General features: G+C 42.7%; 4 non-coding genes across 4 annotated transcripts; all 4 read left to right on the top strand.

Moving 5' to 3' along the window:
• Positions 1-11674: 11674 nt before the first annotated feature.
• On the top strand, positions 11675-11747 carry trnan-guu. The gene has a single exon. It is a non-coding gene; the product is annotated as a tRNA-Asn (tRNA).
• Positions 11748-13170: 1423 nt separating this feature from the next.
• trnak-cuu lies at positions 13171-13243 on the top strand. The gene has a single exon. It is a non-coding gene; the product is annotated as a tRNA-Lys (tRNA).
• Positions 13244-14164: 921 nt separating this feature from the next.
• On the top strand, positions 14165-14237 carry trnak-cuu. The gene has a single exon. It is a non-coding gene; the product is annotated as a tRNA-Lys (tRNA).
• A 425-nt stretch (positions 14238-14662) lies between these two features.
• On the top strand, positions 14663-14735 carry trnak-cuu. The gene has a single exon. It is a non-coding gene; the product is annotated as a tRNA-Lys (tRNA).
• Positions 14736-14744: the final 9 nt, after the last annotated feature.

Below are 14744 nucleotides of genomic sequence, written 5' to 3'. Positions count from 1 at the left end.
GGACCCTTCCCATGGCTGTGACTCTATCAGGAAGTAAATGATGAAGGACCCTTCCTCCCCATGGCTATGACTCTATCAGGAAGTAAATGATGAAGGACCCTTCCCATGGCTGTGACTCTATCAGGAAGTAAATGATGAAGGACCCTTCCTCCCCATGGCTATGACTCTATCAGGAAGTAAATGATGAAGGACCCTTCCCATGGCTGTGACTCTATCAGGAAGTAAATGATGAAGGACCCTTCCCATGGCTGTGACTCTATCAGGAAGTAAATGATGAAGGACCCTTCCTCCCCATGGCTATGACTCTATCAGGAAGTAAATGATGAAGGACCCTTCCATGTCTGTGATTCTATCAGGAAGTAAATGATGAAGGACCCTTCCTAACCTCCTGCCAAATGTATGACCATACTAGAGACACATATTTCCCTCAGATTACACAGACCCACAAAGAATTTGAAAACAAACCCATCACAGCAGCAAGATGTGTGACCTGTTGTCACAAGAAAAGGTCAACCAATGAAGAACAAACACCATTGTAAATACAACCCATATTTATGCTGATTTATTTTCCTTTTTGTACATGAACTAGTTGTACATTGTTACAACACTGTATATAGACATAATATGACATTTGTAATGTCCTTAGTCTTTTGGAACTTTTGTGAGTGTAATATTTACTGTTCATGTGCATTATCTATTTCACTTGCTTTGGCAATGTTAACATATGTTTCCCATGCCAATAAAGCCCTTTAAATTAAATTGAATTGAGAGGAGACAAAGAGAGAAAGAGAGAAAGAGAGAGAGAGAAAGAGAGAAAGAGAGAGAGGATAAATATATATATATATATATATATATATATATATATATATATAGAGAGAGAGAGAGAGAGAGAGAGAGAGAGAGAGAGAGAGAGAGAGAGAGAGAGAGAGAGAGAGAGAGAGAGAATGTATGTGTGCGGGGTTGTCTCAGGGGTGTTAAAGGGGGCTGATAATTTTCCTGCTTGCTAACTGGAAAATAGCTAATTAAAATCCACTTCAGCTAATAGGCTGTCTGGGACTGTGTTAATGCCTGCTCTGCCTGCTTCTCCTCAGTTTAGCCCTTTCCTGCAGTCAGAGCTCTGCCTGCTTCTCCTTAGGTTAGCCCTTTCCTACAGTCAGAGCTCTGCCTGCTTCTCCTTAGGTTAGCCCTTTCCTGTAGTCAGAGCTCTGCCTGCTTCTCCTCAGGTTAGCCCTTTCCTACAGTCAGAGCTCTGCCTGCTTCTCCTTAGGTTAGCCCTTTCCTGTAGTCAGAGCTCTGCCTGCTTCTCTTCAGGTTAGCCCTTTCCTGTAGTCAGAGCTCTGCCTGCTTCTCTTCAGGTTAGCCCTTTCCTGTAGTCAGAGCTCTGCCTGCTTCTCTTCAGGTTAGCCCTTTCCTGTAGTCAGAGCTCTGCCTGCTTCTCCTCAGTTTAACCCTTTCCTGTAGTCAGAGCTCTACCTGCTTCTCCCTGCCTGCTTCTCCTTAGGTTAGCCCTTTCCTGTAGTCAGAGCTCTGCCTGCTTCTCCTCAGTTTAACCCTTTCCTGTAGTCAGAGCTCTACCTGCTTCTCCCTGCCTGCTTCTCCTTAGGTTAGCCCTTTCCTGCAGTCAGAGCTCTGCCTGCTTCTCTTCAGGTTAGCCCTTTCCTGCAGTCAAATGACCTAGTGGCCTCACGATATCAGAATGAATAAACATCATTGTTTTTAAACCTCCCCAAATACTATATTTCTACATCAAACGGTTGTGTTATATTTCAGTCGTCTGTGATGTTTATAAAGTGTATTATTGGAATGCAAAATCAAACTGGAATAAATGTCAGCTCAATGTCTAACGTTGTGTAGGTGTCTTCTTTCTTTTAGCCCATAACCATGCGTGTGAGGGGATACTTCTGTTTCAAAGTAGATTTGTTTCAGACTACCAAGAAACACTCTGTGTGACCCTGATTTAGCCCACTACAGTAACATGTTAACTAGCATCACTGGCTGTCTCCCCCTCCTTCCTGCCATGGCAGTAGATCCCCATGCAGTAGATAGTGGCTCTGACCCCTCCCCTCCTCCTGCCATAGCAGTAGATCCCCATGCAGTAGATAGTGGCTCTGACCCCCCCCCTCCTCCTGTCATAGCAGTAGATCCCCATGCAGTAGATAATGGCTCTGACCCCCCCCTCCTCCTGCCATAGCAGTAGATCCCCATGCAGTAGATAGTGGCTCTGACCCCTCCCCCCCTCCTCCTGTCATAGCAGTAGATCCCCATGCAGTAGATAGTGGCTCTGACCCCCTCCTCCTGCCATAGCAGTAGATCCCCATGCAGTAGATAGTGTCTCTGCCCCCCCTCCTGCCATAGCAGTAGATCCCCATGCAGTAGATTGTGTCTCCTCCCCCCCCTCCTGCCATAGCAGTAGATCCCCATGCAGTAGATAGTGGCTCTGACCCCTCCCCCTCCTTCCTGCCATAGCAGTAGATCCCCATGCAGTAGTTAGTGGCTCTGACCCCTCCCCCCTCCTGTCATAGCAGTAGATCCCCATGCAGTAGACAGTGGCTCTGCCCCCCTCCTCCTGTCAGAGCAGTAGATCCCCATGCAGTAGATAGTGTCTCTGCCCCCCCCCCCCTCCTCCTGCCATAGCAGTAGATCCCCATGCAGTAGATAGTGTCTCTGCCCCCCCTCCTGCCATAGCAGTAGATCCCCATGCAGTAGATTGTGTCTCTGCCCCCCCCCTCCTGCCATAGCAGTAGATCCCCATGCAGTAGATAGTGGCTCTGACCCCTCCCCCTCCTTCCTGCCATAGCAGTAGATCCCCATGCAGTAGTTAGTGGCTCTGACCCCTCCCCCCTCCTGTCATAGCAGTAGATCCCCATGCAGTAGACAGTGGCTCTACCCCCCCCCTCCTCCTGCCATAGCAGTAGATCCCCATGCAGTAGATAGTAGCTCTGACAGTCTATAGCAGCTGTGGCTGTAGGAAGTCTATTCTAACTATACATAGTTTGAGGTATGTGTCAATACAACCTAACCTACATTTAAGGCACTAACATTCTCTTAGATATTCACCTTCAGAGACTACTGTAATCAGTATAGAGATATTCACCTTCAGAGACTACTGTAATCAGTATAGCTATTCACCTTCAGAGACTACTGTAATCAGTATAGATATTCACCTTCAGAAACTACTGTAATCAGTATAGATATTCACCTTCAGAGACTACTGTAATCAGTATAGAGATATTCACCTTCAGAGACTACTGTAATCAGTATAGAGATATTCACCTTCAGAGACTACTGTAATCAGTATAGATATTCACCTTCAGAAACTACTGTAATCAGTATAGATATTCACCTTCAGAGACTACTGTAATCAGTATAGAGATATTCACCTTCAGAGACTACTGTAATCAGTATAGAGATATTCACCTTCAGAGACTACTGTAATCAGTATAGAGATATTCACCTTCAGAGACTACTGTAATCAGTATAGAGATATTCACCTTCAGAGACATCTGTAATCAGTATAGAGATATTCACCTTCAGAGACTACTGTAATCAGTATAGAGATATTCACCTTCAGAGACTACTGTAATCAGTATAGAGATATTCACCTTCAGAGACATCTCTAATCAGTATAGAGATATTCACCTTCAGAGACTACTGTAATCAGTATAGAGATATTCACCTTCAGAGACTACTGTAATCAGTATAGAGATATTCACCTTCAGAGACTTCTGTGATCAGCATATATATTCACCTTCAGAGACTACTGTAATCAGTATAGAGATCTGGTCCTTCTGTAGCTCAGTTGGTAGAGCATGGCGCTTGTAACGCCAGGGTAGTGGGTTCGATCCCGGGACCACCCATACGTATAATGTATGCACACATGACTGTAAGTCAGTAAAGAGATATTGGATAAAGACGTCTGCTAAATGGCATATATTATTATTATTATTATTATTAGATATTCACCTTCAGAGACATCTCTAATCAGTATAGAGATATTCACCTTCAGAGACTACTGTAATCAGTATAGAGATATTCACCTTCAGAGACTACTGTAATCAGTATAGAGATATTCACCTTCAGAGACTACTGTAATCAGTATAGAGATATTCACCTTCAGAGACTACTGTAATCAGTATAGAGATATTCACCTTAGAGATACTACCTTCAGAGTAATCAGTATAGAGATATTCACCTTCAGAGACTTCTGTGATCAGTATAGAGATATTCACCTTCAGAGACTACTGTAATCAGTATAGAGATATTCACCTTCAGAGACTACTGCAATCAGCATAGAGAATACGGTTGAAACTAAAACATTGTTTCTTGAGTCGCTCTTTAAATCCCCCCTCATTCCACTACATCTCCCAGAGGAAGCGACAGGAGGTATCACCATGGTAACTAGAGATGTCAATCACAACAGACGTCCTCCTTTCAAGGTCAGTTATTCCTTTCTGACTGATCAAAGCCACCAACTAAAAACAAAGACAATCTCTTGATGTAAATATCAGAAGATGTTTATATCTGGCACATTTTTCATCTCCATCGTGTTGTTTCTGTATAACTAATGACTCAAAAAACTTTCAGCTCTTTATTTTCGTATCTTTTGCTTTCAGAACATTTCTACATTTCATCTTTTAGCGATTAATTTCTATAGCCTGGGTACCATTTATTATTTTATTTTTTAAAAGCTAACACTCCACTCCATGAAGTCCGTGTCATATTCTTTGACAAATGAAAGGAGAGGCAAGGGGTGGAATGTAGTAGCTGAACAGAGATGGTAACCAGGCTAGAATTTATCAGGAGGACAAAGAGATAATTGTACCTGTTGTTAACCAGAGATATCTGTGTTCTGTAACGATGAGACGTTATACAGTGCAGTCAGAGGTGATGCTCTTTGTCGTTTCCTGCTGGATTGGGAGTTTTGTATCTTGATATCTTCTTTGTCTAATCTCATATATTATACTGACATACATTAGTTGGACAATGCTGTGTTCTTGCTATTCTCTCTATAGTGTAACTGGCTGATGAACCTGACGAGGAGGTCAGGAAACTACTGTCTCAGTCTGTCTCAATCAGACTGTTGTCCTAGTCACTGATGAACCTGACTAGGAGGTCAGTAAACTACTGTAACCGTCACTGATGAACCTGACTAGGAGGTCAGTAAACTACTGTCTCAGTCAGACTGTTGTCCTAGTCACTGATGAACCTGACTAGGAGGTCAGTAAACTACTGTCTCAGTCAGACTGTTGTCCTAGTCACTGATGAACCTGACTAGGAGGTCAGTAAACTACTGTCTCAGTCACTGATGAACCTGACTAGGAGGTCAGTAAACTACTGTCTCCGTCACTGATGAACCTGACTAGGAGGTCAGTAAACTACTGTCTCAGTCAGACTGTTGTCCTAGTCACTGATGAACCTGACTAGGAGGTCAGGAAACTACTGTCTCAGTCACTGATGAACCTGACTAGGAGGTCAGTAAACTACTGTCTCAGTCAGACTGTTGTCCTAGTCACTGATGAACCTGACTAGGAGGTCAGTAAACTACTGTCTCAGTCAGACTGTTGTCCTAGTCACTGATGAACCTGACTAGGAGGTCAGTAAACTACTGTCTCAGTCACTGATGAACCTGACTAGGAGGTCAGTAAACTACTGTCTCCGTCACTGATGAACCTGACTAGGAGGTCAGTAAACTACTGTCTCAGTCAGACTGTTGTCCTAGTCACTGATGAACCTGACTAGGAGGTCAGGAAACTACTGTCTCAGTCACTGATGAACCTGACTAGGAGGTCAGTAAACTACTGTCTCAGTCAGACTGTTGTCCTAGTCACTGATGAACCTGACTAGGAGGTCAGTAAACTACTGTCTCAGTCAGACTGTTGTCCTAGTCACTGATGAACCTGACTAGGAGGTCAGTAAACTACTGTCTCAGTCACTGATGAACCTGACTAGGAGGTCAGTAAACTACTGTCTCAGTCAGACTGTTGTCCCAGCCACTGATGAACCTGACTAGGAGGTCAGGAAACTACTGTCTCAGTCAGACTGTTGTCCTAGTCACTGATGAACCTGACTAGGAGGTCAGGAAACTACTGTCTCAGTCACTGATGAACCTGACTAGGAGGTCAGTAAACTACTGTCTCAGTCACTGATGAACCTGACTAGGAGGTCAGGAAACTACTGTCTCAGTCAGACTGTTGTCCTAGTCACTGATGAACCTGACTAGGAGGTCAGTAAACTACTGTCTCAGTCACTGATGAACCTGACTAGGAGGTCAGGAAACTACTGTCTCAGTCACTGATGAACCTGACTAGGAGGTCAGTAAACTACTGTCTCAGTCAGACTGTTGTCCTAGTCACTGATGAACCTGACTAGGAGGTCAGTAAACTACTGTCTCAGTCAGACTGTTGTCCTAGTCACTGATGAACCTGACTAGGAGGTCAGTAAACTACTGTCTCAGTCACTGATGAACCTGACTAGGAGGTCAGTAAACTACTGTCTCAGTCACTGATGAACCTGACTAGGAGGTCAGGAAACTACTGTCTCAGTCAGACTGTTGTCCTAGTCACTGATGAACCTGACTAGGAGGTCAGTAAACTACTGTCTCAGTCAGACTGTTGTCCTAGTCACTGATGAACCTGACTAGGAGGTCAGTAAACTACTGTCTCAGTCAGACTGTTGTCCTAGTCACTGATGAACCTGACTAGGAGGTCAGTAAACTACTGTCTCAGTCAGACTGTTGTCCTAGTCACTGATGAACCTGACTAGGAGGTCAGTAAACTACTGTCTCAGTCAGACTGTTGTCCTAGTCACTGATGAACCTGACTAGGAGGTCAGTAAACTACTGTCTCAGTCACTGATGAACCTGACTAGGAGGTCAGTAAACTACTGTCTCAGTCAGACTGTTGTCCTAGTCACTGATGAACCTGACTAGGAGGTCAGTGAACTACTGTCTCAGTCAGACTGTTGTCCTAGTCACTGATGAACCTGACTAGGAGGTCAGTAAACTACTGTCTCAGTCACTGATGAACCTGACTAGGAGGTCAGTAAACTACTGTCTCAGTCACTGATGAACCTGACTAGGAGGTCAGTAAACTACTGTCTCAGTCAGACTGTTGTCCTAGTCACTGATGAACCTGACTAGGAGGTCAGTAAACTACTGTCTCAGTCAGACTGTTGTCCTAGTCACTGATGAACCTGACTAGGAGGTCAGTAAACTACTGTCTCAGTCACTGATGAACCTGACTAGGAGGTCAGGAAACTACTGTCTCAGTCAGACTGTTGTCCTAGCCTCCATAGGGAGAAAAGCTGTTATAACAAGACTACAATACAGACTGGACTCCATCGATCCAATGTGACAAATGTCCATGTTTTAAATGGTCTGGCTCTCTGTGAGTTAAACATCTCTGTGAGTTAGATACATCTATGATGGAAAAAAAAGACAAGAAGTGCCAACTCAGGTCTTTTTCGGAGCCAAGCGGTTGATTGTTCACCGAAACCTTTTCTGTTCAGCTGCCTGCCAGACTGGTTCTGAAAAGATGCCAGTTTCCGACCCAACAATGTCTTTCCAACAGCACAATAACGACCCGTCGTCTGTCGAAAGCCACCAGCTTTCAGGAGTTAATTGGATTTTTTAATAAAAAAAAAAAGCAATATAAAATGGTCCTTGGTAATAATCTGTCCTCATAGATTCTCATCTCTTCAGACAAAAAGTCGCTAATTGTTTCAGACTGAATGTGAGAGTTCCTGTGATGTCACCTTGAGAGTCTGTGTCATTATATTCAGTGTTACTGTAGCAGAGAATAATACATTAGATTGTCAAACTCTTAACTATATACGTGTTGTAATTCAGTTAGCAGACAGGCACTCAGAGCAATGTCATCCATATAGCGTCACAGAGAAGTCTCCTGGATTAAACGATACTTTCAGACATCAACTATCGGAACGACCAATACAGACAACAGTTAGTCTTTAGTTAATAATGACAGATGAAGCCATGTTACTGTGTAGTATAGTACTGAACCATGTTACTGTGTAGTATAGTACTGAACCATGTTACTGTGTAGTATAGTACTGAACCATGTTACTGTGTAGTATAATACTGAACCATGTTACTGTGTAGTATAATACTGAACCATGTTACTGTGTAGTATAGTACTGAACCATGTTACTGTGTAGTATAGTACTGAACCATGTTACTGTGTAGTATAGTACTGAATCATGTTACTGTGTAGTATAGTACTGAACCATGTTACTGTGTAGTATAATACTGAACCATGTTACTGTGTAGTATAGTAATGAACCATGTTACTGTGTAGTATAATACTGAACCATGTTACTGTGTAGTATAGTACTGAACCATGTTACTGTGTAGTATAGTACTGAACCATGTAACTGTGTAGTATAATACTGAACCATGTTACTGTGTAGTATAGTACTGAACCATGTTACTGTGTAGTATAATACTGAACCATGTTACTGTGTAGTATAATACTGAACCATGTTACTGTGTAGTATAGTACTGAACCATGTTACTGTGTAGTATATTACTGAACCATGTTACTGTGTAGTATAATACTGAACCATGTTACTGTGTAGTATAATACTGAACCATGTTACTGTGTAGTATAGTACTGAACCATGTTACTGTGTAGTATATTACTGAACCATGTTACTGTGTAGTATAATACTGAACCATGTTACTGTGTAGTATAGTACTGAACCATGTTACTGTGTAGTATAGTACTGAATCATGTTACTGTGTAGTATAGTACTGAACCATGTTACTGTGTAGTATAGTACTGAACCATGTTACTGTGTAGTATAGTACTGAACCATGTTACTGTGTAGTATAATACTGAACCATGTTACTGTGTAGTATAGTACTGAACCATGTTACTGTGTAGTATAGTACTGAACCATGTTACTGTGTAGTATAGTACTGAACCATGTTACTGTGTAGTATAATACTGAACCATGTTACATTACTGAACCATGTTACTGTGTAGTATAGTACTGAACCATGTTACTGTGTAGTATAGTACTGAACCATGTTACTGTGTAGTATAGTACTGAACCATGTTACTGTGTAGTATAGTACTGAACCATGTTACTGTGTAGTATAGTACTGAATCATGTTACTGTGTAGTATAGTACTGAACTATGTTACTGTGTAGTATAGTACTGAACCACGTTACTGTGTAGTATAATACTGAACCACGTTACTGTGTAGTATAATACTGAACCATGTTACTGTGTAGTATAGTACTGAACTATGTTACTGTGTAGTATAGTACTGAACCACGTTACTGTGTAGTATAATACTGAACCACGTTACTGTGTAGTATAGTACTGAACCACGTTACTGTGTAGTATAATACTGAACCATGTTACATTACTGAACCATGTTACTGTGTAGTATAATACTGAACCATGTTACTGTGTAGTATAATACTGAACCATGTTACATTACTGAACCATGTTACTGTGTAGTATAATACTGAACCATGTTACTATGTAGTATAATATCATTGAGATGACAGGTCAGAGTGCAGACAGAGATAGAATACAAATTCATAGCCTTCTGTATCACCAACAATGCAGGGTTGCAAGCCTGCTCGAAATTCCAAGAGGATGGTTGTTTGCGAAGTGAGTTGGTGTTTGGCAGAGAAAATAATCAAAAACTTGGGGCTCAAACCCACGACCCTGAGATTAAGAGTCTCATGCTCTACCGACTGAGCTAGCCAGGTACCTCAATAGTGAGTTTGACTTGGTTCGAATATCGTACATCCCAGTTTCTGCAAAATATGGTGATCAGTGAGTGTTGTTGATGGATCCTGTGGTGCAATCTGTTAGCGTGTTGTACTTATACAGCAGTATACACTAATTCGATGCGAAGGTTATGAGTTCAAGCCCCACCAGGAGCAAGTATTCTTCTTGAAGCCTCTGCCTGTCTATTTCTATTCCGGAAAATGATAATTTATTCAATCCATTTAGGAGTACAATTCATCGGTAATAGGGATGTCATTGAGATGACAGGTCAGAGTGCAGGCAGAGATAGAATACAAATTCATAGCCTTCTGGATCACCAGCTGTGCAGGGTGGCAAGCCTGCTCGAAATTCCAAGCAGATGGTTGTTTGCGAAGTGAGTTGGTACTTTGGCAGAGAAAATAATCACCAAAGCTCAGATTAAGGTACCTGCTCTAGCTCAGTCGGTAGAGCATGAGACTCTAATCGTGGGTTCGAGCCCCACGTTAGGTGATTATTTTCTCTGCCGAAGCACCAACTCACTTCGCAAACAACCATCCTCTTGGAATTTCGAGCAGGCTTGCCACCCTGCATTGCTGGTGATACAGAAGGCTATGAATTTGTATTCTATCTCTGCCTGCACTCTGACCTGTCATCTCAATGACATCCCTATTACCGATGAATTGTACTCCTAAATGGATTTTATAAATTATCATTTTCCGGAATAGAAATAGACAGGCAGAGGCTTCAAGAAGAATACTTGATCCTGGTGGGGTTTGAACTCATAACCTTCGCATCGAATTAGTGTATACTGCTGTATAAGTACAACACGCTAACAGATTGCACCACAGGATCCATCAACAACACTCACTGATCACCATATTTTGCAGAAACTGGGATGTACGATATTCGAACCAAGTCAAACTCACTATTGAGTTACCTGGCTAGCTCAGTCGGTAGAGCATTAGACTCTTAATCTCAGGGTCGTGGGTTCGAGCCCCACGTTAGGTGATTATTTTCTCTGCCGAAGCACCAACTCAATTCGCAAACAACCATCCTCTTGGAATTTCGAGCAGGCTTGACACCCTGCTTTGCTGGTGATACAGCAGGCTATGAATTTGTATTCTATCTCTGCCTGCACTCTGACCTGTCATCTCAATGACATCCCTATTACCGATGAATTGTACTCCTAAATGGATTGAATAAATTATCATTTTCCGGAATAGAAATAGACAGGCAGAGGCTTCAAGAAGAATACTTGCTCCTGGTGGGGCTTGAACTCATAACCTTCACATCGAATTAGTGTATACTGCTGTATAAGTACAACACGCTAACAGATTGCACCACAGGATCCATCAACAACACTCACTGATCACCATATTTTGCAGAAACTGGGATGTACGATATTCGAACCAAGTCAAAATCACTAATGGTTACCTGGCTAGCTCAGTCGGTAGAGCATGAGACTCTTAATCTCAGGGTCTTGGGTTCGAGCCCCACGTTGGGTGTTTATTTTCTCTGCCAAAGCACCAACTCACTTCGCAAACAACCATCCTCTTGGAATTTCGAGCAGGCTTGCCACCCTGCATTGCTGGTGATACAGAAGGCTATGAATTTGTATTCTATCTCTGCCTGCACTCTGACCTGTCATCTCAATGACATCCCTATTACCGATGAATTGTACTCCTAAATGGATTGAATAAATTATCATTTTCCGGAATAGAAATAGACAGGCAGAGGCTTCAAGAAGAATACTTGCTCCTGGTGGGGCTTGAACTCATAACCTTCGCATCGAATTAGTGTATACTGCTATATAAGTACAACACGCTAACAGATTGCACCACAGAATCCATCAACAACACTCACTGATCACCATATTTTGCAGAAACTGGGATGTACGATATTCGAACAAAGTCAAACTCACTATTGAGGTACCTGGCTAGCTCAGTCTGTAGAGCATGAGACTGTTAATCTCAGGGTCGTGGGTTCGAGCCCCACGTTAGGTGATTATTTTCTCTGCCGAAGCACCAACTCAATTCGCAAACAACCATCCTCTTGGAATTTCGAGCAGGCTTGACACCCTGCTTTGCTGGTGATACAGAAGGCTATGAATTTGTATTCTATCTCTGCCTGCACTCTGACCTGTCATCTCAATGACATACCTATTACCGATGAATTGTACTCCTAAATGGATTGAATAAATTATCATTTTCCGGAATAGAAATAGACAGGCAGAGGCTTCAAGAAGAATACTTGCTCCTGGTGGGGCTTGAACTCATAACCTTCGCATCGAATTAGTGTATACTGCTGTATAAGTACAACACGCGAACAGATTGCACCACAGGATCCATCAACAACACTCACTGATCACCATATTTTGCAGAAACTGGAATGTACGATATTCGAACCAAGTCAAACTCACTATTGAGGTACCTGGCTAGCTCAGTCGGTAGAGCATGAGACTCTTAATCTCAGGGTCGTGGGTTTGAGCCCCACGTTAGGTGATTATTTTCTCTGCCGAAGCACCAACTCACTTCGCAAACAACCATCCTCTTGGAATTTCGAGCAGGCTTGCCACCCGGCATTGCTGCTGATACAGAAGGCTATGAATTTGTATTCTATCTCTGCCTGCACTCTGACCTGTCATCTCAATGACATCCCTATTACCGATGAATTGTACTCCTAAATGGATTGAATAAATTATCATTTTCCGGAATAGAAATAGACAGGCAGAGGCTTCAAGAAGAATACTTGCTCCTGGTGGGGCTTGAACTCATAAACTTCGCATCGAATTGCTGTATACTGCTTTACAAGTACAACACGGTAACAGAATGCACCACAGGATCCATCAACAACACTCTCACATAACCCCAAATTTGGCAGAAACGTGGCTGTATGATATTCGAACCAAGTCAATATTACTATAACGGTACCTGGCTAAATCAGTCGGTAGAGCATGAGACTCTTAATCTCAGGGTCGTGGGTTTGAGCCCCACGTTAGGTGATTATTTTCTCTGCCGAAGAACCAACTCACTTCGCAAACAGCCATCCGCTTGGAATTTCAAGCAGGCTTGCCACCCTGCATAGCTGGTGATACAGAAGGCTATGAAATTGTATTCTATCTCTGCCTGCACTCTGACCTGTCATCTCAATGACATCCCTATTACCGATGAATTGTACTCCTAAATGGATTGAATAAATTATCATTTTCCGGACAAGAAATAGACAGGCAGAGGCTTCAAGAAGAATACTTGCTCCTGGTGGGGCTTGAACTCATAACCTTGTCCTCTAATTGCTGTATACTGCTGTATAAGTACAACACGCGAACAGATTGCACCACAGGATCCATCAACAACACTCACTGATCACCATATTTTGCAGAAACTGGGATGTACGATATTCGAACCAAGTCAAACTCACTACTGAGGTACCTGGCTAGCTCAGTCGGTAGAGCATGAGACTCTTAATCTCAGGGTCGTGGGTTCGAGCCCCACGTTGGGTGTTTATTTTCTCTGCCAAAACACCAACTCACTTCGCAAACAACCATCCTCTTGGAATTTCGAGCAGGCTTGCCACCCTGCATTGCTGGTGATACAGAAGGCTATGAATTTGTATTCTATCTCTGCCTGCACTCTGACCTGTCATCTCAATGACATACCTATTACCGATGAATTGTACTCCTAAATGGATTGAATAAATTATCATTTTCCGGAATAGAAATAGACAGGCAGAGGCTTCAAGAAGAATACTTGCTCCTGGTGGGGCTTGAACTCATAACCTTCGCATCAAATTACTGTATACTGCTGTATAAGTACAACACGCTAACAGATTGCACCACAGGATCCATCAACAACACTCACTGATCACCATATTTTGCAGAAACTGGGATGTACGATATTCGAACCAAGTCAAAATCACTAATGGTTACCTGTCTAGCTCAGTCGGTAGAGCATGAGACTCTTAATCTCAGGGTCTTGGGTTCGAGCCCCACTTTGGGTGTTTATTTTCTCTGCCAAAGCACCAACTCACTTCGCAAACAACCATCCTCTTGGAATTTCGAGCAGGCTTGCCACCCTGCTTTGCTGGTGATACAGAAGGCTATGAATTTGTATTCTATCTCTGCCTGCACTCTGACCTGTCATCTCAATGACATCCCTATTACCGATGAATTGTACTCCTAAATGGATTGAATAAATTATCATTTTCCGGAATAGAAATAGACAGGCAGAGGCTTCAAGAAGAATACTTGCTCCTGGTGGGGCTTGAACTCATAACCTTCGCATCGAATTAGTGTATACTGCTGTATAAGTACAACACGCTAACAGATTGCACCACAGGATCCATCAACAACACTCACTGATCAACATATTTTGCAGAAACTGGGATGTACGATATTCGAACCAAGTCACAATCACTACTGGTTACCTGGCTAGCTCAGTCGGTAGAGCATGAGACTCTTAATCTCAGGGTCGTGGGTTCGAGCCCCACGTTGGGTGTTTATTTTCTCTGCCAAAACACCAACTCACTTCGCAAACAACCATCCTCTTGGAATTTCGAGCAGGCTTGCCACCCTGCATTGCTGGTGATACAGAAGGCTATGAATTTGTATTCTATCTCTGCCTGCACTCTGACCTGTCATCTCAATGACATCCCTATTACCGATGAATTGTACTCCTAAATGGATTGAATAAATTATCATTTTCCGGAATAGAAATAGACAGGCAGAGGCTTCAAGAAGAATACTTGCTCCTGGTGGGGCTTGAACTCATAACCTTCGCATCGAATTAGTGTATACTGCTATATAAGTACAACACGCTAACAGATTGCACCACAGGATCCATCAACAACACTCACTGATCACCATATTTTGCAGAAACTGGGATGTACGATATTCGAACAAAGTCAAACTCACTATTGAGGTACCTGGCTAGCTCAGTCGGTAGAGCATGAGACTCTTAATCTCAGGGTCGTGGGTTCGAGCCCCACGTTAGGTGATTATTTTC

The sequence above is a fragment of the Oncorhynchus gorbuscha genome, unplaced genomic scaffold (assembly GCF_021184085.1).
Source record: "Oncorhynchus gorbuscha isolate QuinsamMale2020 ecotype Even-year unplaced genomic scaffold, OgorEven_v1.0 Un_scaffold_2225, whole genome shotgun sequence".
Lineage (NCBI taxonomy): Eukaryota > Metazoa > Chordata > Actinopteri > Salmoniformes > Salmonidae > Oncorhynchus > Oncorhynchus gorbuscha.
This window is presented reverse-complemented; position numbering and strand designations above follow the sequence as displayed.